Source organism: Epinephelus lanceolatus, chromosome 22 (assembly GCF_041903045.1).
Source record: "Epinephelus lanceolatus isolate andai-2023 chromosome 22, ASM4190304v1, whole genome shotgun sequence".
Lineage (NCBI taxonomy): Eukaryota > Metazoa > Chordata > Actinopteri > Perciformes > Serranidae > Epinephelus > Epinephelus lanceolatus.
Genome location: NC_135755.1, coordinates 31942501 through 31959283, shown reverse-complemented (window position 1 = coordinate 31959283; position 16783 = coordinate 31942501). Strand labels below are relative to the sequence as shown.

The 16783-nt window shown below is 47.4% G+C and overlaps 42 non-coding genes across 42 annotated transcripts; all 42 read left to right on the top strand.

Moving 5' to 3' along the window:
• Window positions 1-219: 219 nt before the first annotated feature.
• Window positions 220-338, top strand: LOC144461604 (5S ribosomal RNA). The gene has a single exon (XR_013490306.1). It is a non-coding gene; the product is annotated as a 5S ribosomal RNA (ribosomal RNA).
• Window positions 339-603: 265 nt separating this feature from the next.
• Window positions 604-722, top strand: LOC144461603 (5S ribosomal RNA). The gene has a single exon (XR_013490305.1). It is a non-coding gene; the product is annotated as a 5S ribosomal RNA (ribosomal RNA).
• Window positions 723-1005: 283 nt separating this feature from the next.
• Window positions 1006-1124, top strand: LOC144461602 (5S ribosomal RNA). Its single transcript, XR_013490304.1, has one exon. It is a non-coding gene; the product is annotated as a 5S ribosomal RNA (ribosomal RNA).
• A 283-nt stretch (window positions 1125-1407) lies between these two features.
• On the top strand, window positions 1408-1526 carry LOC144460622 (5S ribosomal RNA). Its single transcript, XR_013489340.1, has one exon. It is a non-coding gene; the product is annotated as a 5S ribosomal RNA (ribosomal RNA).
• Window positions 1527-1791: 265 nt separating this feature from the next.
• On the top strand, window positions 1792-1910 carry LOC144460694 (5S ribosomal RNA). The gene has a single exon (XR_013489413.1). It is a non-coding gene; the product is annotated as a 5S ribosomal RNA (ribosomal RNA).
• Window positions 1911-2195: 285 nt separating this feature from the next.
• On the top strand, window positions 2196-2314 carry LOC144461600 (5S ribosomal RNA). Its single transcript, XR_013490302.1, has one exon. It is a non-coding gene; the product is annotated as a 5S ribosomal RNA (ribosomal RNA).
• A 277-nt stretch (window positions 2315-2591) lies between these two features.
• Window positions 2592-2710, top strand: LOC144460829 (5S ribosomal RNA). Its single transcript, XR_013489548.1, has one exon. It is a non-coding gene; the product is annotated as a 5S ribosomal RNA (ribosomal RNA).
• Window positions 2711-2974: 264 nt separating this feature from the next.
• LOC144461599 (5S ribosomal RNA) lies at window positions 2975-3093 on the top strand. Its single transcript, XR_013490301.1, has one exon. It is a non-coding gene; the product is annotated as a 5S ribosomal RNA (ribosomal RNA).
• A 285-nt stretch (window positions 3094-3378) lies between these two features.
• LOC144461598 (5S ribosomal RNA) lies at window positions 3379-3497 on the top strand. The gene has a single exon (XR_013490300.1). It is a non-coding gene; the product is annotated as a 5S ribosomal RNA (ribosomal RNA).
• A 265-nt stretch (window positions 3498-3762) lies between these two features.
• LOC144461597 (5S ribosomal RNA) lies at window positions 3763-3881 on the top strand. Its single transcript, XR_013490299.1, has one exon. It is a non-coding gene; the product is annotated as a 5S ribosomal RNA (ribosomal RNA).
• A 283-nt stretch (window positions 3882-4164) lies between these two features.
• LOC144461596 (5S ribosomal RNA) lies at window positions 4165-4283 on the top strand. The gene has a single exon (XR_013490298.1). It is a non-coding gene; the product is annotated as a 5S ribosomal RNA (ribosomal RNA).
• A 284-nt stretch (window positions 4284-4567) lies between these two features.
• LOC144460621 (5S ribosomal RNA) lies at window positions 4568-4686 on the top strand. The gene has a single exon (XR_013489339.1). It is a non-coding gene; the product is annotated as a 5S ribosomal RNA (ribosomal RNA).
• Window positions 4687-4951: 265 nt separating this feature from the next.
• LOC144461595 (5S ribosomal RNA) lies at window positions 4952-5070 on the top strand. Its single transcript, XR_013490297.1, has one exon. It is a non-coding gene; the product is annotated as a 5S ribosomal RNA (ribosomal RNA).
• Window positions 5071-5355: 285 nt separating this feature from the next.
• Window positions 5356-5474, top strand: LOC144460620 (5S ribosomal RNA). Its single transcript, XR_013489338.1, has one exon. It is a non-coding gene; the product is annotated as a 5S ribosomal RNA (ribosomal RNA).
• A 265-nt stretch (window positions 5475-5739) lies between these two features.
• Window positions 5740-5858, top strand: LOC144460693 (5S ribosomal RNA). The gene has a single exon (XR_013489412.1). It is a non-coding gene; the product is annotated as a 5S ribosomal RNA (ribosomal RNA).
• Window positions 5859-6143: 285 nt separating this feature from the next.
• On the top strand, window positions 6144-6262 carry LOC144461594 (5S ribosomal RNA). The gene has a single exon (XR_013490296.1). It is a non-coding gene; the product is annotated as a 5S ribosomal RNA (ribosomal RNA).
• Window positions 6263-6527: 265 nt separating this feature from the next.
• On the top strand, window positions 6528-6646 carry LOC144461593 (5S ribosomal RNA). The gene has a single exon (XR_013490295.1). It is a non-coding gene; the product is annotated as a 5S ribosomal RNA (ribosomal RNA).
• Window positions 6647-6911: 265 nt separating this feature from the next.
• Window positions 6912-7030, top strand: LOC144461592 (5S ribosomal RNA). Its single transcript, XR_013490294.1, has one exon. It is a non-coding gene; the product is annotated as a 5S ribosomal RNA (ribosomal RNA).
• Window positions 7031-7315: 285 nt separating this feature from the next.
• On the top strand, window positions 7316-7434 carry LOC144461591 (5S ribosomal RNA). Its single transcript, XR_013490293.1, has one exon. It is a non-coding gene; the product is annotated as a 5S ribosomal RNA (ribosomal RNA).
• Window positions 7435-7699: 265 nt separating this feature from the next.
• On the top strand, window positions 7700-7818 carry LOC144461589 (5S ribosomal RNA). Its single transcript, XR_013490291.1, has one exon. It is a non-coding gene; the product is annotated as a 5S ribosomal RNA (ribosomal RNA).
• A 286-nt stretch (window positions 7819-8104) lies between these two features.
• Window positions 8105-8223, top strand: LOC144461368 (5S ribosomal RNA). Its single transcript, XR_013490069.1, has one exon. It is a non-coding gene; the product is annotated as a 5S ribosomal RNA (ribosomal RNA).
• Window positions 8224-8488: 265 nt separating this feature from the next.
• Window positions 8489-8607, top strand: LOC144460618 (5S ribosomal RNA). The gene has a single exon (XR_013489336.1). It is a non-coding gene; the product is annotated as a 5S ribosomal RNA (ribosomal RNA).
• Window positions 8608-8883: 276 nt separating this feature from the next.
• Window positions 8884-9002, top strand: LOC144461588 (5S ribosomal RNA). Its single transcript, XR_013490290.1, has one exon. It is a non-coding gene; the product is annotated as a 5S ribosomal RNA (ribosomal RNA).
• Window positions 9003-9287: 285 nt separating this feature from the next.
• LOC144461587 (5S ribosomal RNA) lies at window positions 9288-9406 on the top strand. The gene has a single exon (XR_013490289.1). It is a non-coding gene; the product is annotated as a 5S ribosomal RNA (ribosomal RNA).
• A 265-nt stretch (window positions 9407-9671) lies between these two features.
• LOC144461586 (5S ribosomal RNA) lies at window positions 9672-9790 on the top strand. The gene has a single exon (XR_013490288.1). It is a non-coding gene; the product is annotated as a 5S ribosomal RNA (ribosomal RNA).
• Window positions 9791-10075: 285 nt separating this feature from the next.
• LOC144460769 (5S ribosomal RNA) lies at window positions 10076-10194 on the top strand. Its single transcript, XR_013489488.1, has one exon. It is a non-coding gene; the product is annotated as a 5S ribosomal RNA (ribosomal RNA).
• Window positions 10195-10459: 265 nt separating this feature from the next.
• On the top strand, window positions 10460-10578 carry LOC144461585 (5S ribosomal RNA). Its single transcript, XR_013490287.1, has one exon. It is a non-coding gene; the product is annotated as a 5S ribosomal RNA (ribosomal RNA).
• A 286-nt stretch (window positions 10579-10864) lies between these two features.
• On the top strand, window positions 10865-10983 carry LOC144461357 (5S ribosomal RNA). Its single transcript, XR_013490058.1, has one exon. It is a non-coding gene; the product is annotated as a 5S ribosomal RNA (ribosomal RNA).
• Window positions 10984-11247: 264 nt separating this feature from the next.
• LOC144460617 (5S ribosomal RNA) lies at window positions 11248-11366 on the top strand. Its single transcript, XR_013489335.1, has one exon. It is a non-coding gene; the product is annotated as a 5S ribosomal RNA (ribosomal RNA).
• Window positions 11367-11652: 286 nt separating this feature from the next.
• On the top strand, window positions 11653-11771 carry LOC144461584 (5S ribosomal RNA). The gene has a single exon (XR_013490286.1). It is a non-coding gene; the product is annotated as a 5S ribosomal RNA (ribosomal RNA).
• Window positions 11772-12036: 265 nt separating this feature from the next.
• Window positions 12037-12155, top strand: LOC144461082 (5S ribosomal RNA). The gene has a single exon (XR_013489801.1). It is a non-coding gene; the product is annotated as a 5S ribosomal RNA (ribosomal RNA).
• A 284-nt stretch (window positions 12156-12439) lies between these two features.
• LOC144461583 (5S ribosomal RNA) lies at window positions 12440-12558 on the top strand. Its single transcript, XR_013490285.1, has one exon. It is a non-coding gene; the product is annotated as a 5S ribosomal RNA (ribosomal RNA).
• A 285-nt stretch (window positions 12559-12843) lies between these two features.
• Window positions 12844-12962, top strand: LOC144461582 (5S ribosomal RNA). The gene has a single exon (XR_013490284.1). It is a non-coding gene; the product is annotated as a 5S ribosomal RNA (ribosomal RNA).
• A 265-nt stretch (window positions 12963-13227) lies between these two features.
• Window positions 13228-13346, top strand: LOC144461581 (5S ribosomal RNA). Its single transcript, XR_013490283.1, has one exon. It is a non-coding gene; the product is annotated as a 5S ribosomal RNA (ribosomal RNA).
• A 286-nt stretch (window positions 13347-13632) lies between these two features.
• On the top strand, window positions 13633-13751 carry LOC144461580 (5S ribosomal RNA). Its single transcript, XR_013490282.1, has one exon. It is a non-coding gene; the product is annotated as a 5S ribosomal RNA (ribosomal RNA).
• A 263-nt stretch (window positions 13752-14014) lies between these two features.
• LOC144460773 (5S ribosomal RNA) lies at window positions 14015-14133 on the top strand. Its single transcript, XR_013489492.1, has one exon. It is a non-coding gene; the product is annotated as a 5S ribosomal RNA (ribosomal RNA).
• Window positions 14134-14417: 284 nt separating this feature from the next.
• Window positions 14418-14536, top strand: LOC144461578 (5S ribosomal RNA). The gene has a single exon (XR_013490280.1). It is a non-coding gene; the product is annotated as a 5S ribosomal RNA (ribosomal RNA).
• Window positions 14537-14801: 265 nt separating this feature from the next.
• On the top strand, window positions 14802-14920 carry LOC144460616 (5S ribosomal RNA). The gene has a single exon (XR_013489334.1). It is a non-coding gene; the product is annotated as a 5S ribosomal RNA (ribosomal RNA).
• Window positions 14921-15206: 286 nt separating this feature from the next.
• Window positions 15207-15325, top strand: LOC144461346 (5S ribosomal RNA). Its single transcript, XR_013490047.1, has one exon. It is a non-coding gene; the product is annotated as a 5S ribosomal RNA (ribosomal RNA).
• A 264-nt stretch (window positions 15326-15589) lies between these two features.
• LOC144460902 (5S ribosomal RNA) lies at window positions 15590-15708 on the top strand. The gene has a single exon (XR_013489621.1). It is a non-coding gene; the product is annotated as a 5S ribosomal RNA (ribosomal RNA).
• A 277-nt stretch (window positions 15709-15985) lies between these two features.
• LOC144460828 (5S ribosomal RNA) lies at window positions 15986-16104 on the top strand. The gene has a single exon (XR_013489547.1). It is a non-coding gene; the product is annotated as a 5S ribosomal RNA (ribosomal RNA).
• A 277-nt stretch (window positions 16105-16381) lies between these two features.
• On the top strand, window positions 16382-16500 carry LOC144461577 (5S ribosomal RNA). Its single transcript, XR_013490279.1, has one exon. It is a non-coding gene; the product is annotated as a 5S ribosomal RNA (ribosomal RNA).
• The last annotated feature ends 283 nt before the right edge of the window (window positions 16501-16783 follow it).

Genomic DNA, 16783 nt, shown 5'->3' with positions numbered 1-16783 from the left:
ACAGCACCAGTGGACAAACTCTCCTTTTTTTCCCTTTTTTTTCCTTTTTTGTTTTTTTTAATTTCTCAATGAGTATATGTGCATTAACTCAAAACTAAATGGCGTGTGGGTCTTGTCATGGTGCTTGTTGAGTGCAGGAAAATGACAGATTACCATTTGCCATCCACCCTTGCTGATGTTTTACCATCTATAAATGGCGTGCGTGCATGCTCTTCCATGGCTTACGGCCATACCACCCTGAATACGCCCGATCTCGTCCGATCTCGGAAGCTAAGCAGGGTCGGGCCGGGTCAGTACTTGGATGGGAGACCGCCTGGGAATACCCGGTGCTGTAAGCTTTTTATTCTCACCTTTCATCAGCAGAGGGCGCTGCTCCTCCTTTACTGGAGCCAGCTCCTTGGAAAACAGCACCAGTGGACAAACTCTCTTTTTTTTTTTGTTTTAATTTGTCAGTGAGTATATGTGCATTAACTGAAAACTAAATGGCGTGTGGGTCTTGTCATGGCGCTTGTTGAGTGCAGGAAAATGACAGATTACCATTTGCCATCCACCCTTGCTGATGTTTTACCATCTATAAATGGCGTGCGTGCATGCTCTTCCATGGCTTACGGCCATACCACCCTGAATACGCCCGATCTCGTCCGATCTCGGAAGCTAAGCAGGGTCGGGCCGGGTCAGTACTTGGATGGGAGACCGCCTGGGAATACCCGGTGCTGTAAGCTTTTTATTCTCACCTTTCATCAGCAGAGGGCGCTGCTCCTCCTTTACTGGAGCCAGCTCCTTGGAAAACAGCACCAGTGGACAAACTCTCTTTTTTTTTTTTTTTTTCCTTTTTTGTTTTTTTTAATTTCTCAATGAGTATGTGTGCATTAACTCAAAACTAAATGGCGTGTGGGTCTTGTCATGGTGCTTGTTGAGTGCAGGAAAATGACAGATTACCATTTGCCATCCACCCTTGCTGATGTTTTACCATCTATAAATGGCGTGCGTGCATGCTCTTCCATGGCTTACGGCCATACCACCCTGAATACGCCCGATCTCGTCCGATCTCGGAAGCTAAGCAGGGTCGGGCCGGGTCAGTACTTGGATGGGAGACCGCCTGGGAATACCCGGTGCTGTAAGCTTTTTATTCTCACCTTTCATCAGCAGAGGGCGCTGCTCCTCCTTTACTGGAGCCAGCTCCTTGGAAAACAGCACCAGTGGACAAACTCTCTTTTTTTTTTTTTTTTTCCTTTTTTGTTTTTTTTAATTTCTCAATGAGTATGTGTGCATTAACTCAAAACTAAATGGCGTGTGGGTCTTGTCATGGTGCTTGTTGAGTGCAGGAAAATGACAGATTACCATTTGCCATCCACCCTTGCTGATGTTTTACCATCTATAAATGGCGTGCGTGCATGCTCTTCCATGGCTTACGGCCATACCACCCTGAATACGCCCGATCTCGTCTGATCTCGGAAGCTAAGCAGGGTCGGGCCGGGTCAGTACTTGGATGGGAGACCGCCTGGGAATACCCGGTGCTGTAAGCTTTTTATTCTCACCTTTCATCAGCAGAGGGCGCTGCTCCTCCTTTACTGGAGCCAGCTCCTTGGAAAACAGCACCAGTGGACAAACTCTCTTTTTTTTTTTTTTTTAATTTGTCAGTGAGTATATGTGCATTAACTGAAAACTAAATGGCGTGTGGGTCTTGTCATGGCGCTTGTTGAGTGCAGGAAAATGACAGATTACCATTTGCCATCCACCCTTGCTGATGTTTTACCATCTATAAATGGCGTGCGTGCATGCTCTTCCATGGCTTACGGCCATACCACCCTGAATACGCCCGATCTCGTCCGATCTCGGAAGCTAAGCAGGGTCGGGCCGGGTCAGTACTTGGATGGGAGACCGTCTGGGAATACCCGGTGCTGTAAGCTTTTTATTCTCACCTTTCATCAGCAGAGGGCGCTGCTCCTCCTTTACTGGAGCCAGCTCCTTGGAAAACAGCACCAGTGGACAAACTCTCCTTTTTTTCCCTTTTTTTTCCTTTTTTGTTTTTTTTAATTTCTCAATGAGTATATGTGCATTAACTCAAAACTAAATGGCGTGTGGGTCTTGTCATGGTGCTTGTTGAGTGCAGGAAAATGACAGATTACCATTTGCCATCCACCCTTGCTGATGTTTTACCATCTATAAATGGCGTGCGTGCATGCTCTTCCATGGCTTACGGCCATACCACCCTGAATACGCCCGATCTCGTCCGATCTCGGAAGCTAAGCAGGGTCGGGCCGGGTCAGTACTTGGATGGGAGACCGCCTGGGAATACCCGGTGCTGTAAGCTTTTTATTCTCACCTTTCATCAGCAGAGGGCGCTGCTCCTCCTTTACTGGAGCCAGCTCCTTGGAAAACAGCACCAGTGGACAAACTCTCCTTTTTTTCCCTTTTTTTTTTTTTTTTTAATTTGTCAGTGAGTATATGTGCATTAACTCAAAACTAAATGGCATGTGGGTCTTGTCATGGTGCTTGTTGAGTGCAGGAAAATGACAGATTACCATTTGCCATCCACCCTTGCTGATGTTTTACCATCTATAAATGGCGTGCGTGCATGCTCTTCCATGGCTTACGGCCATACCACCCTGAATACGCCCGATCTCGTCCGATCTCGGAAGCTAAGCAGGGTCGGGCCGGGTCAGTACTTGCATGGGAGACCGCCTGGGAATACCCGGTGCTGTAAGCTTTTTATTCTCACCTTTCATCAGCAGAGGGCGCTGCTCCTCCTTTACTGGAGCCAGCTCCTTGGAAAACAGCACCAGTGGACAAACTCTCTTTTTTTTTTTTTTTAATTTGTCAGTGAGTATATGTGCATTAACTGAAAACTAAATGGCGTGTGGGTCTTGTCATGGCGCTTGTTGAGTGCAGGAAAATGACAGATTACCATTTGCCATCCACCCTTGCTGATGTTTTACCATCTATAAATGGCGTGCGTGCATGCTCTTCCATGGCTTACGGCCATACCACCCTGAATACGCCCGATCTCGTCCGATCTCGGAAGCTAAGCAGGGTCGGGCCGGGTCAGTACTTGGATGGGAGACCGCCTGGGAATACCCGGTGCTGTAAGCTTTTTATTCTCACCTTTCATCAGCAGAGGGCGCTGCTCCTCCTTTACTGGAGCCAGCTCCTTGGAAAACAGCACCAGTGGACAAACTCTCCTTTTTTTCCCTTTTTTTTCCTTTTTTGTTTTTTTTAATTTCTCAATGAGTATATGTGCATTAACTCAAAACTAAATGGCGTGTGGGTCTTGTCATGGTGCTTGTTGAGTGCAGGAAAATGACAGATTACCATTTGCCATCCACCCTTGCTGATGTTTTACCATCTATAAATGGCGTGCGTGCATGCTCTTCCATGGCTTACGGCCATACCACCCTGAATACGCCCGATCTCGTCCGATCTCGGAAGCTAAGCAGGGTCGGGCCGGGTCAGTACTTGGATGGGAGACCGCCTGGGAATACCCGGTGCTGTAAGCTTTTTATTCTCACCTTTCATCAGCAGAGGGCGCTGCTCCTCCTTTACTGGAGCCAGCTCCTTGGAAAACAGCACCAGTGGACAAACTCTCTTTTTTTTTTTGTTTTAATTTGTCAGTGAGTATATGTGCATTAACTGAAAACTAAATGGCGTGTGGGTCTTGTCATGGCGCTTGTTGAGTGCAGGAAAATGACAGATTACCATTTGCCATCCACCCTTGCTGATGTTTTACCATCTATAAATGGCGTGCGTGCATGCTCTTCCATGGCTTACGGCCATACCACCCTGAATACGCCCGATCTCGTCCGATCTCGGAAGCTAAGCAGGGTCGGGCCGGGTCAGTACTTGGATGGGAGACCGCCTGGGAATACCCGGTGCTGTAAGCTTTTTATTCTCACCTTTCATCAGCAGAGGGCGCTGCTCCTCCTTTACTGGAGCCAGCTCCTTGGAAAACAGCACCAGTGGACAAACTCTCTTTTTTTTTTTTTTTTTCCTTTTTTGTTTTTTTTAATTTCTCAATGAGTATGTGTGCATTAACTCAAAACTAAATGGCGTGTGGGTCTTGTCATGGTGCTTGTTGAGTGCAGGAAAATGACAGATTACCATTTGCCATCCACCCTTGCTGATGTTTTACCATCTATAAATGGCGTGCGTGCATGCTCTTCCATGGCTTACGGCCATACCACCCTGAATACGCCCGATCTCGTCCGATCTCGGAAGCTAAGCAGGGTCGGGCCGGGTCAGTACTTGGATGGGAGACCGCCTGGGAATACCCGGTGCTGTAAGCTTTTTATTCTCACCTTTCATCAGCAGAGGGCGCTGCTCCTCCTTTACTGGAGCCAGCTCCTTGGAAAACAGCACCAGTGGACAAACTCTCTTTTTTTTTTTTTTTTTTCCTTTTTTGTTTTTTTTAATTTCTCAATGAGTATGTGTGCTTTAACTCAAAACTAAATGGCGTGTGGGTCTTGTCATGGTGCTTGTTGAGTGCAGGAAAATGACAGATTACCATTTGCCATCCACCCTTGCTGATGTTTTACCATCTATAAATGGCGTGCGTGCATGCTCTTCCATGGCTTACGGCCATACCACCCTGAATACGCCCGATCTCGTCTGATCTCGGAAGCTAAGCAGGGTCGGGCCGGGTCAGTACTTGGATGGGAGACCGCCTGGGAATACCCGGTGCTGTAAGCTTTTTATTCTCACCTTTCATCAGCAGAGGGCGCTGCTCCTCCTTTACTGGAGCCAGCTCCTTGGAAAACAGCACCAGTGGACAAACTCTCTTTTTTTTTTTTTTTTAATTTGTCAGTGAGTATATGTGCATTAACTGAAAACTAAATGGCGTGTGGGTCTTGTCATGGCGCTTGTTGAGTGCAGGAAAATGACAGATTACCATTTGCCATCCACCCTTGCTGATGTTTTACCATCTATAAATGGCGTGCGTGCATGCTCTTCCATGGCTTACGGCCATACCACCCTGAATACGCCCGATCTCGTCCGATCTCGGAAGCTAAGCAGGGTCGGGCCGGGTCAGTACTTGGATGGGAGACCGCCTGGGAATACCCGGTGCTGTAAGCTTTTTATTCTCACCTTTCATCAGCAGAGGGCGCTGCTCCTCCTTTACTGGAGCCAGCTCCTTGGAAAACAGTACCAGTGGACAAACTCTCCTTTTTTTCCCTTTTTTTTCCTTTTTTGTTTTTTTTAATTTCTCAATGAGTATGTGTGCATTAACTCAAAACTAAATGGCGTGTGGGTCTTGTCATGGTGCTTGTTGAGTGCAGGAAAATGACAGATTACCATTTGCCATCCACCCTTGCTGATGTTTTACCATCTATAAATGGCGTGCGTGCATGCTCTTCCATGGCTTACGGCCATACCACCCTGAATACGCCCGATCTCGTCTGATCTCGGAAGCTAAGCAGGGTCGGGCCGGGTCAGTACTTGGATGGGAGACCGCCTGGGAATACCCGGTGCTGTAAGCTTTTTATTCTCACCTTTCATCAGCAGAGGGCGCTGCTCCTCCTTTACTGGAGCCAGCTCCTTGGAAAACAGCACCAGTGGACAAACTCTCTTTTTTTTTTTTTTTTAATTTGTCAGTGAGTATATGTGCATTAACTGAAAACTAAATGGCGTGTGGGTCTTGTCATGGCGCTTGTTGAGTGCAGGAAAATGACAGATTACCATTTGCCATCCACCCTTGCTGATGTTTTACCATCTATAAATGGCGTGCGTGCATGCTCTTCCATGGCTTACGGCCATACCACCCTGAATACGCCCGATCTCGTCCGATCTCGGAAGCTAAGCAGGGTCGGGCCGGGTCAGTACTTGGATGGGAGACCGTCTGGGAATACCCGGTGCTGTAAGCTTTTTATTCTCACCTTTCATCAGCAGAGGGCGCTGCTCCTCCTTTACTGGAGCCAGCTCCTTGGAAAACAGCACCAGTGGACAAACTCTCCTTTTTTTCCCTTTTTTTTCCTTTTTTGTTTTTTTTAATTTCTCAATGAGTATATGTGCATTAACTCAAAACTAAATGGCGTGTGGGTCTTGTCATGGTGCTTGTTGAGTGCAGGAAAATGACAGATTACCATTTGCCATCCACCCTTGCTGATGTTTTACCATCTATAAATGGCGTGCGTGCATGCTCTTCCATGGCTTACGGCCATACCACCCTGAATACGCCCGATCTCGTCCGATCTCGGAAGCTAAGCAGGGTCGGGCCGGGTCAGTACTTGGATGGGAGACCGCCTGGGAATACCCGGTGCTGTAAGCTTTTTATTCTCACCTTTCATCAGCAGAGGGCGCTGCTCCTCCTTTACTGGAGCCAGCTCCTTGGAAAACAGCACCAGTGGACAAACTCTCTTTTTTTTTTTGTTTTAATTTGTCAGTGAGTATATGTGCATTAACTGAAAACTAAATGGCGTGTGGGTCTTGTCATGGCGCTTGTTGAGTGCAGGAAAATGACAGATTACCATTTGCCATCCACCCTTGCTGATGTTTTACCATCTATAAATGGCGTGCGTGCATGCTCTTCCATGGCTTACGGCCATACCACCCTGAATACGCCCGATCTCGTCCGATCTCGGAAGCTAAGCAGGGTCGGGCCGGGTCAGTACTTGGATGGGAGACCGCCTGGGAATACCCGGTGCTGTAAGCTTTTTATTCTCACCTTTCATCAGCAGAGGGCGCTGCTCCTCCTTTACTGGAGCCAGCTCCTTGGAAAACAGCACCAGTGGACAAACTCTCTTTTTTTTTTTTTTTTAATTTGTCAGTGAGTATATGTGCATTAACTGAAAACTAAATGGCGTGTGGGTCTTGTCATGGCGCTTGTTGAGTGCAGGAAAATGACAGATTACCATTTGCCATCCACCCTTGCTGATGTTTTACCATCTATAAATGGCGTGCGTGCATGCTCTTCCATGGCTTACGGCCATACCACCCTGAATACGCCCGATCTCGTCCGATCTCGGAAGCTAAGCAGGGTCGGGCCGGGTCAGTACTTGGATGGGAGACCGCCTGGGAATACCCGGTGCTGTAAGCTTTTTATTCTCACCTTTCATCAGCAGAGGGCGCTGCTCCTCCTTTACTGGAGCCAGCTCCTTGGAAAACAGTACCAGTGGACAAACTCTCCTTTTTTTCCCTTTTTTTTCCTTTTTTGTTTTTTTTAATTTCTCAATGAGTATGTGTGCATTAACTCAAAACTAAATGGCGTGTGGGTCTTGTCATGGTGCTTGTTGAGTGCAGGAAAATGACAGATTACCATTTGCCATCCACCCTTGCTGATGTTTTACCATCTATAAATGGCGTGCGTGCATGCTTTTCCATGGCTTACGGCCATACCACCCTGAATACGCCCGATCTCGTCCGATCTCGGAAGCTAAGCAGGGTCGGGCCGGGTCAGTACTTGGATGGGAGACCGCCTGGGAATACCCGGTGCTGTAAGCTTTTTATTCTCACCTTTCATCAGCAGAGGGCGCTGCTCCTCCTTTACTGGAGCCAGCTCCTTGGAAAACAGCACCAGTGGACAAACTCTCTTTTTTTTTTTGTTTTAATTTGTCAGTGAGTATATGTGCATTAACTGAAAAATAAATGGCGTGTGGGTCTTGTCATGGCGCTTGTTGAGTGCAGGAAAATGACAGATTACCATTTGCCATCCACCCTTGCTGATGTTTTACCATCTATAAATGGCGTGCGTGCATGCCCTTCCATGGCTTACGGCCATACCACCCTGAATACGCCCGATCTCGTCCGATCTCGGAAGCTAAGCAGGGTCGGGCCGGGTCAGTACTTGGATGGGAGACCGCCTGGGAATACCCGGTGCTGTAAGCTTTTTATTCTCACCTTTCATCAGCAGAGGGCGCTGCTCCTCCTTTACTGGAGCCAACTCCTTGGAAAACAGCACCAGTGGACAAACTCTCCTTTTTTTCCCTTTTTTTTCCTTTTTTGTTTTTTTTTAATTTCTCAATGAGTATATGTGCATTAACTCAAAACTAAATGGCATGTGGGTCTTGTCATGGTGCTTGTTGAGTGCAGGAAAATGACAGATTACCATTTGCCATCCACCCTTGCTGCTGTTTTACCATCTATAAATGGCGTACGTGCATGCTCTTCCATTGCTTACGGCCATACCACCCTGAATACGCCCGATCTCGTCCGATCTCGGAAGCTAAGCAGGGTTGGGCCGGGTCAGTACTTGGATGGGAGACCGCCTGGGAATACCCGGTGCTGTAAGCTTTTTATTCTCACCTTTCATCAGCAAAGGGCGCTGCTCCTCCTTTACTGGAGCCAGCTCCTTGGAAAACAGCACCAGTGGACAAACTCTCTTTTTTTTTTTTTTTTAATTTGTCAGTGAGTATATGTGCATTAACTCAAAACTAAATGGCGTGTGGGTCTTGTCATGGTGCTTGTTGAGTGCAGGAAAATGACAGATTACCATTTGCCATCCACCCTTGCTGATGTTTTACCATCTATAAATGGCGTGCGTGCATGCTCTTCCATGGCTTACGGCCATACCACCCTGAATACGCCCGATCTCGTCTGATCTCGGAAGCTAAGCAGGGTCGGGCCGGGTCAGTACTTGGATGGGAGACCGCCTGGGAATACCCGGTGCTGTAAGCTTTTTATTCTCACCTTTCATCAGCAGAGGGCGCTGCTCCTCCTTTACTGGAGCCAGCTCCTTGGAAAACAGCACCAGTGGACAAACTCTCTTTTTTTTTTCTTTTTTTTTTTTTTTTAATTTGTCAGTGAGTATATGTGCATTAACTGAAAAATAAATGGCGTGTGGGTCTTGTCATGGCGCTTGTTGAGTGCAGGAAAATGACAGATTACCATTTGCCATCCACCCTTGCTGATGTTTTACCATCTATAAATGGCGTGCGTGCATGCTCTTCCATGGCTTACGGCCATACCACCCTGAATACGCCCGATCTCGTCCGATCTCGGAAGCTAAGCAGGGTCGGGCCGGGTCAGTACTTGGATGGGAGACCGCCTGGGAATACCCGGTGCTGTAAGCTTTTTATTCTCACCTTTCATCAGCAGAGGGCGCTGCTCCTCCTTTACTGGAGCCAGCTCCTTGGAAAACAGTACCAGTGGACAAACTCTCCTTTTTTTCCCTTTTTTTTCCTTTTTTGTTTTTTTTAATTTCTCAATGAGTATGTGTGCATTAACTCAAAACTAAATGGCGTGTGGGTCTTGTCATGGTGCTTGTTGAGTGCAGGAAAATGACAGATTACCATTTGCCATCCACCCTTGCTGATGTTTTACCATCTATAAATGGCGTGCGTGCATGCTCTTCCATGGCTTACGGCCATACCACCCTGAATACGCCCGATCTCGTCCGATCTCGGAAGCTAAGCAGGGTCGGGCCGGGTCAGTACTTGGATGGGAGACCGCCTGGGAATACCCGGTGCTGTAAGCTTTTTATTCTCACCTTTCATCAGCAGAGGGCGCTGCTCCTCCTTTACTGGAGCCAGCTCCTTGGAAAACAGCACCAGTGGACAAACTCTCTTTTTTTTTTTTTTTTAATTTGTCAGTGAGTATATGTGCATTAACTGAAAACTAAATGGCGTGTGGGTCTTGTCATGGCGCTTGTTGAGTGCAGGAAAATGACAGATTACCATTTGCCATCCACCCTTGCTGATGTTTTACCATCTATAAATGGCGTGCGTGCATGCTCTTCCATGGCTTACGGCCATACCACCCTGAATACGCCCGATCTCGTCCGATCTCGGAAGCTAAGCAGGGTCGGGCCGGGTCAGTACTTGGATGGGAGACCGCCTGGGAATACCCGGTGCTGTAAGCTTTTTATTCTCACCTTTCATCAGCAGAGGGCGCTGCTCCTCCTTTACTGGAGCCAGCTCCTTGGAAAACAGTACCAGTGGACAAACTCTCCTTTTTTTCCCTTTTTTTTCCTTTTTTGTTTTTTTTAATTTCTCAATGAGTATGTGTGCATTAACTCAAAACTAAATGGCGTGTGGGTCTTGTCATGGTGCTTGTTGAGTGCAGGAAAATGACAGATTACCATTTGCCATCCACCCTTGCTGATGTTTTACCATCTATAAATGGCGTGCGTGCATGCTTTTCCATGGCTTACGGCCATACCACCCTGAATACGCCCGATCTCGTCCGATCTCGGAAGCTAAGCAGGGTCGGGCTGGGTCAGTACTTGGATGGGAGACCGCCTGGGAATACCCGGTGCTGTAAGCTTTTTATTCTCACCTTTCATCAGCAGAGGGCGCTGCTCCTCCTTTACTGGAGCCAGCTCCTTGGAAAACAGCACCAGTGGACAAACTCTCTTTTTTTTTTTGTTTTAATTTGTCAGTGAGTATATGTGCATTAACTGAAAAATAAATGGCGTGTGGGTCTTGTCATGGCGCTTGTTGAGTGCAGGAAAATGACAGATTACCATTTGCCATCCACCCTTGCTGATGTTTTACCATCTATAAATGGCGTGCGTGCATGCCCTTCCATGGCTTACGGCCATACCACCCTGAATACGCCCGATCTCGTCCGATCTCGGAAGCTAAGCAGGGTCGGGCCGGGTCAGTACTTGGATGGGAGACCGCCTGGGAATACCCGGTGCTGTAAGCTTTTTATTCTCACCTTTCATCAGCAGAGGGCGCTGCTCCTCCTTTACTGGAGCCAACTCCTTGGAAAACAGCACCAGTGGACAAACTCTCCTTTTTTTCCCTTTTTTTTCCTTTTTTGTTTTTTTTTAATTTCTCAATGAGTATATGTGCATTAACTCAAAACTAAATGGCATGTGGGTCTTGTCATGGTGCTTGTTGAGTGCAGGAAAATGACAGATTACCATTTGCCATCCACCCTTGCTGCTGTTTTACCATCTATAAATGGCGTACGTGCATGCTCTTCCATTGCTTACGGCCATACCACCCTGAATACGCCCGATCTCGTCCGATCTCGGAAGCTAAGCAGGGTTGGGCCGGGTCAGTACTTGGATGGGAGACCGCCTGGGAATACCCGGTGCTGTAAGCTTTTTATTCTCACCTTTCATCAGCAAAGGGCGCTGCTCCTCCTTTACTGGAGCCAGCTCCTTGGAAAACAGCACCAGTGGACAAACTCTCTTTTTTTTTTTTTTTAATTTGTCAGTGAGTATATGTGCATTAACTCAAAACTAAATGGCGTGTGGGTCTTGTCATGGTGCTTGTTGAGTGCAGGAAAATGACAGATTACCATTTGCCATCCACCCTTGCTGATGTTTTACCATCTATAAATGGCGTGCATGCATGCTCTTCCATGGCTTACGGCCATACCACCCTGAATACGCCCGATCTCGTCTGATCTCGGAAGCTAAGCAGGGTCGGGCCGGGTCAGTACTTGGATGGGAGACCGCCTGGGAATACCCGGTGCTGTAAGCTTTTTATTCTCACCTTTCATCAGCAGAGGGCGCTGCTCCTCCTTTACTGGAGCCAGCTCCTTGGAAAACAGCACCAGTGGACAAACTCTCCTTTTTTTCCCTTTTTTTTCCTTTTTTGTTTTTTTTTAATTTCTCAATAAGTATATGTGCATTAACTCAAAACTAAATGGCGTGTGGGTCTTGTCATGGTGCTTGTTGAGTGCAGGAAAATGACAGATTACCATTTGCCATCCACCCTTGCTGATGTTTTACCATCTATAAATGGCGTGCGTGCATGCTCTTCCATGGCTTACGGCCATACCACCCTGAATACGCCCGATCTCGTCCGATCTCGGAAGCTAAGCAGGGTCGGGCCGGGTCAGTACTTGGATGGGAGACCGCCTGGGAATACCCGGTGCTGTAAGCTTTTTATTCTCACCTTTCATCAGCAGAGGGCGCTGCTCCTCCTTTACTGGAGCCAGCTCCTTGGAAAACAGCACCAGTGGACAAACTCTCTTTTTTTTTTTGTTTTAATTTGTCAGTGAGTATATGTGCATTAACTGAAAACTAAATGGCGTGTGGGTCTTGTCATGGCGCTTGTTGAGTGCAGGAAAATGACAGATTACCATTTGCCATCCACCCTTGCTGATGTTTTACCATCTATAAATGGCGTGCGTGCATGCTCTTCCATGGCTTACGGCCATACCACCCTGAATACGCCCGATCTCGTCCGATCTCGGAAACTAAGCAGGGTCGGGCCGGGTCAGTACTTGGATGGGAGACCGCCTGGGAATACCCGGTGCTGTAAGCTTTTTATTCTCACCTTTCATCAGCAGAGGGCGCTGCTCCTCCTTTACTGGAGCCAGCTCCTTGGAAAACAGCACCAGTGGACAAACTCTCTTTTTTTCCCTTTTTTTTCCTTTTTTGTTTTTTTTAATTTCTCAATGAGTATATGTGCATTAACTCAAAACTAAATGGCGTGTGGGTCTTGTCATGGTGCTTGTTGAGTGCAGGAAAATGACAGATTACCATTTGCCATCCACCCTTGCTGATGTTTTACCATCTATAAATGGCGTGCGTGCATGCTCTTCCATGGCTTACGGCCATACCACCCTGAATACGCCCGATCTCGTCCGATCTCGGAAGCTAAGCAGGGTCGGGCCGGGTCAGTACTTGGATGGGAGACCGCCTGGGAATACCCGGTGCTGTAAGCTTTTTATTCTCACCTTTCATCAGCAGAGGGCGCTGCTCCTCCTTTACTGGAGCCAGCTCCTTGGAAAACAGCACCAGTGGACAAACTCTCCTTTTTTTCCCTTTTTTTTCCTTTTTTGTTTTTTTTAATTTCTCAATGAGTATATGTGCAATAACTCAAAACTAAATGGCGTGTGGGTCTTGTCATGGTGCTTGTTGAGTGCAGGAAAATGACAGATTACCATTTGCCATCCACCCTTGCTGATGTTTTACCATCTATAAATGGCGTGCGTGCATGCTCTTCCATGGCTTACGGCCATACCACCCTGAATACGCCCGATCTCGTCCGATCTCGGAAGCTAAGCAGGGTCGGGCCGGGTCAGTACTTGGATGGGAGACCGCCTGGGAATACCCGGTGCTGTAAGCTTTTTATTCTCACCTTTCATCAGCAGAGGGCGCTGCTCCTCCTTTACTGGAGCCAGCTCCTTGGAAAACAGCACCAGTGGACAAACTCTCTTTTTTTTTTTGTTTTAATTTGTCAGTGAGTATATGTGCATTAACTGAAAACTAAATGGCGTGTGGGTCTTGTCATGGCGCTTGTTGAGTGCAGGAAAATGACAGATTACCATTTGCCATCCACCCTTGCTGATGTTTTACCATCTATAAATGGCGTGCGTGCATGCTCTTCCATGGCTTACGGCCATACCACCCTGAATACGCCCGATCTCGTCCGATCTCGGAAGCTAAGCAGGGTCGGGCCGGGTCAGTACTTGGATGGGAGACCGCCTGGGAATACCCGGTGCTGTAAGCTTTTTATTCTCACCTTTCATCAGCAGAGGGCGCTGCTCCTCCTTTACTGGAGCCAGCTCCTTGGAAAACAGCACCAGTGGACAAACTCTCCTTTTTTTCCCTTTTTTTTCCTTTTTTGTTTTTTTTTAATTTCTCAATAAGTATATGTGCATTAACTGAAAACTAAATGGCGTGTGGGTCTTGTCATGGTGCTTGTTGAGTGCAGGAAAATGACAGATTACCATTTGCCATCCACCCTTGCTGATGTTTTACCATCTATAAATGGCGTGCGTGCATGCTCTTCCATGGCTTACGGCCATACCACCCTGAATACGCCCGATCTCGTCCGATCTCGGAAGCTAAGCAGGGTCGGGCCGGGTCAGTACTTGGATGGGAGACCGCCTGGGAATACCCGGTGCTGTAAGCTTTTTATTCTCACCTTTCATCAGCAGAGGGCGCTGCTCCTCCTTTACTGGAGCCAGCTCCTTGGAAAACAGCACCAGTGGACAAACTCTTTTTTTTTTTGTTTTAATTTGTCAGTGAGTATATGTGCATTAACTGAAAACTAAATGGCGTGTGGGTCTTGTCATGGCGCTTGTTGAGTGCAGGAAAATGACAGATTACCATTTGCCATCCACCCTTGCTGATGTTTTACCATCTATAAATGGCGTGCGTGCATGCTCTTCCATGGCTTACGGCCACACCACCCTGAATACGCCCGATCTCGTCCGATCTCGGAAGCTAAGCAGGGTCGGGCCGGGTCAGTACTTGGATGGGAGACCGCCTGGGAATACCCGGTGCTGTAAGCTTTTTATTCTCACCTTTCATCAGCAGAGGGCGCTGCTCCTCCTTTACTGGAGCCAGCTCCTTGGAAAACAGCACCAGTGGACAAACTCTCTTTTTTTCCCTTTTTTTTCCTTTTTTGTTTTTTTTAATTTCTCAATGAGTATATGTGCATTAACTCAAAACTAAATGGCGTGTGGGTCTTGTCATGGTGCTTGTTGAGTGCAGGAAAATGACAGATTACCATTTGCCATCCACCCTTGCTGATGTTTTACCATCTATAAATGGCGTGCGTGCATGCTCTTCCATGGCTTACGGCCATACCACCCTGAATACGCCCGATCTCGTCCGATCTCGGAAGCTAAGCAGGGTCGGGCCGGGTCAGTACTTGGATGGGAGACCGCCTGGGAATACCCGGTGCTGTAAGCTTTTTATTCTCACCTTTCATCAGCAGAGGGCGCTGCTCCTCCTTTACTGGAGCCAGCTCCTTGGAAAACAGCACCAGTGGACAAACTCTCTTTTTTTTTTTGTTTTAATTTGTCAGTGAGTATATGTGCATTAACTGAAAAATAAATGGCGTGTGGGTCTTGTCATGGCGCTTGTTGAGTGCAGGAAAATGACAGATTACCATTTGCCATCCACCCTTGCTGATGTTTTACCATCTATAAATGGCGTGCGTGCATGCCCTTCCATGGCTTACGGCCATACCACCCTGAATACGCCCGATCTCGTCTGATCTCGGAAGCTAAGCAGGGTCGGGCCGGGTCAGTACTTGGATGGGAGACCGCCTGGGAATACCCGGTGCTGTAAGCTTTTTATTCTCACCTTTCATCAGCAGAGGGCGCTGCTCCTCCTTTACTGGAGCCAACTCCTTGGAAAACAGCACCAGTGGACAAACTCTCCTTTTTTTCCCTTTTTTTTCCTTTTTTGTTTTTTTTTAATTTCTCTATGAGTATATGTGCATTAACTCAAAACTAAATGGCATGTGGGTCTTGTCATGGTGCTTGTTGAGTGCAGGAAAATGACAGATTACCATTTGCCATCCACCCTTGCTGCTGTTTTACCATCTATAAATGGCGTACGTGCATGCTCTTCCATTGCTTACGGCCATACCACCCTGAATACGCCCGATCTCGTCCGATCTCGGAAGCTAAGCAGGGTTGGGCCGGGTCAGTACTTGGATGGGAGACCGCCTGGGAATACCCGGTGCTGTAAGCTTTTTATTCTCACCTTTCATCAGCAAAGGGCGCTGCTCCTCCTTTACTGGAGCCAGCTCCTTGGAAAACAGCACCAGTGGACAAACTCTCTTTTTTTTTTTTTTTAATTTGTCAGTGAGTATATGTGCATTAACTGAAAACTAAATGGCGTGTGGGTCTTGTCATGGCGCTTGTTGAGTGCAGGAAAATAACAGATTACCATTTGCCATCCACCCTTGCTGATGTTTTACCATCTATAAATGGCGTGCGTGCATGCTCTTCCATGGCTTACGGCCATACCACCCTGAATACGCCCGATCTCGTCCGATCTCGGAAGCTAAGCAGGGTCGGGCCGGGTCAGTACTTGGATGGGAGACCGCCTGGGAATACCAGGTGCTGTAAGCTTTTTATTCTCACCTTTCATCAGCAGAGGGCGCTGCTCCTCCTTTACTGGAGCCAGCTCCTTGGAAAACAGCACCAGTGGACAAACTCTCCTTTTTTTCCCTTTTTTTTTTTTTTTTTAATTTGTCAGTGAGTATATGTGCATTAACTCAAAACTAAATGGCATGTGGGTCTTGTCATGGTGCTTGTTGAGTGCAGGAAAATGACAGATTACCATTTGCCATCCACCCTTGCTGATGTTTTACCATCTATAAATGGCGTGCGTGCATGCTCTTCCATGGCTTACGGCCATACCACCCTGAATACGCCCGATCTCGTCCGATCTCGGAAGCTAAGCAGGGTCGGGCCGGGTCAGTACTTGCATGGGAGACCGCCTGGGAATACCCGGTGCTGTAAGCTTTTTATTCTCACCTTTCATCAGCAGAGGGCGCTGCTCCTCCTTTACTGGAGCCAGCTCCTTGGAAAACAGCACCAGTGGACAAACTGTCTTTTTTTTTTTCTTTTTTTTTTTTTTTTAATTTGTCAGTGAGTATATGTGCATTAACTGAAAAATAAATGGCGTGTGGGTCTTGTCATGGCGCTTGTTGAGTGCAGGAAAATGACAGATTACCATTTGCCATCCACCCTTGCTGATGTTTTACCATCTATAAATGGCGTGCGTGCATGCTCTTCCATGGCTTACGGCCATACCACCCTGAATACGCCCGATCTCGTCCGATCTCGGAAGCTAAGCAGGGTCGGGCCGGGTCAGTACTTGGATGGGAGACCGCCTGGGAATACCCGGTGCTGTAAGCTTTTTATTCTCACCTTTCATCAGCAGAGGGCGCTGCTCCTCCTTTACTGGAGCCAGCTCCTTGGAAAACAGTACCAGTGGACAAACTCTCCTTTTTTTCCCTTTTTTTTCCTTTTTTGTTTTTTTAAATTTCTCAATGAGTATGTGTGCATTAACTCAAAACTAAATGGCGTGTGGGTCTTGTCATGGTGCTTGTTGAGTGCAGGAAAATGACAGATTACCATTTGCCATCCACCCTTGCTGATGTTTTACCATCTATAAATGGCGTGCGTGCATGCTCTTCCA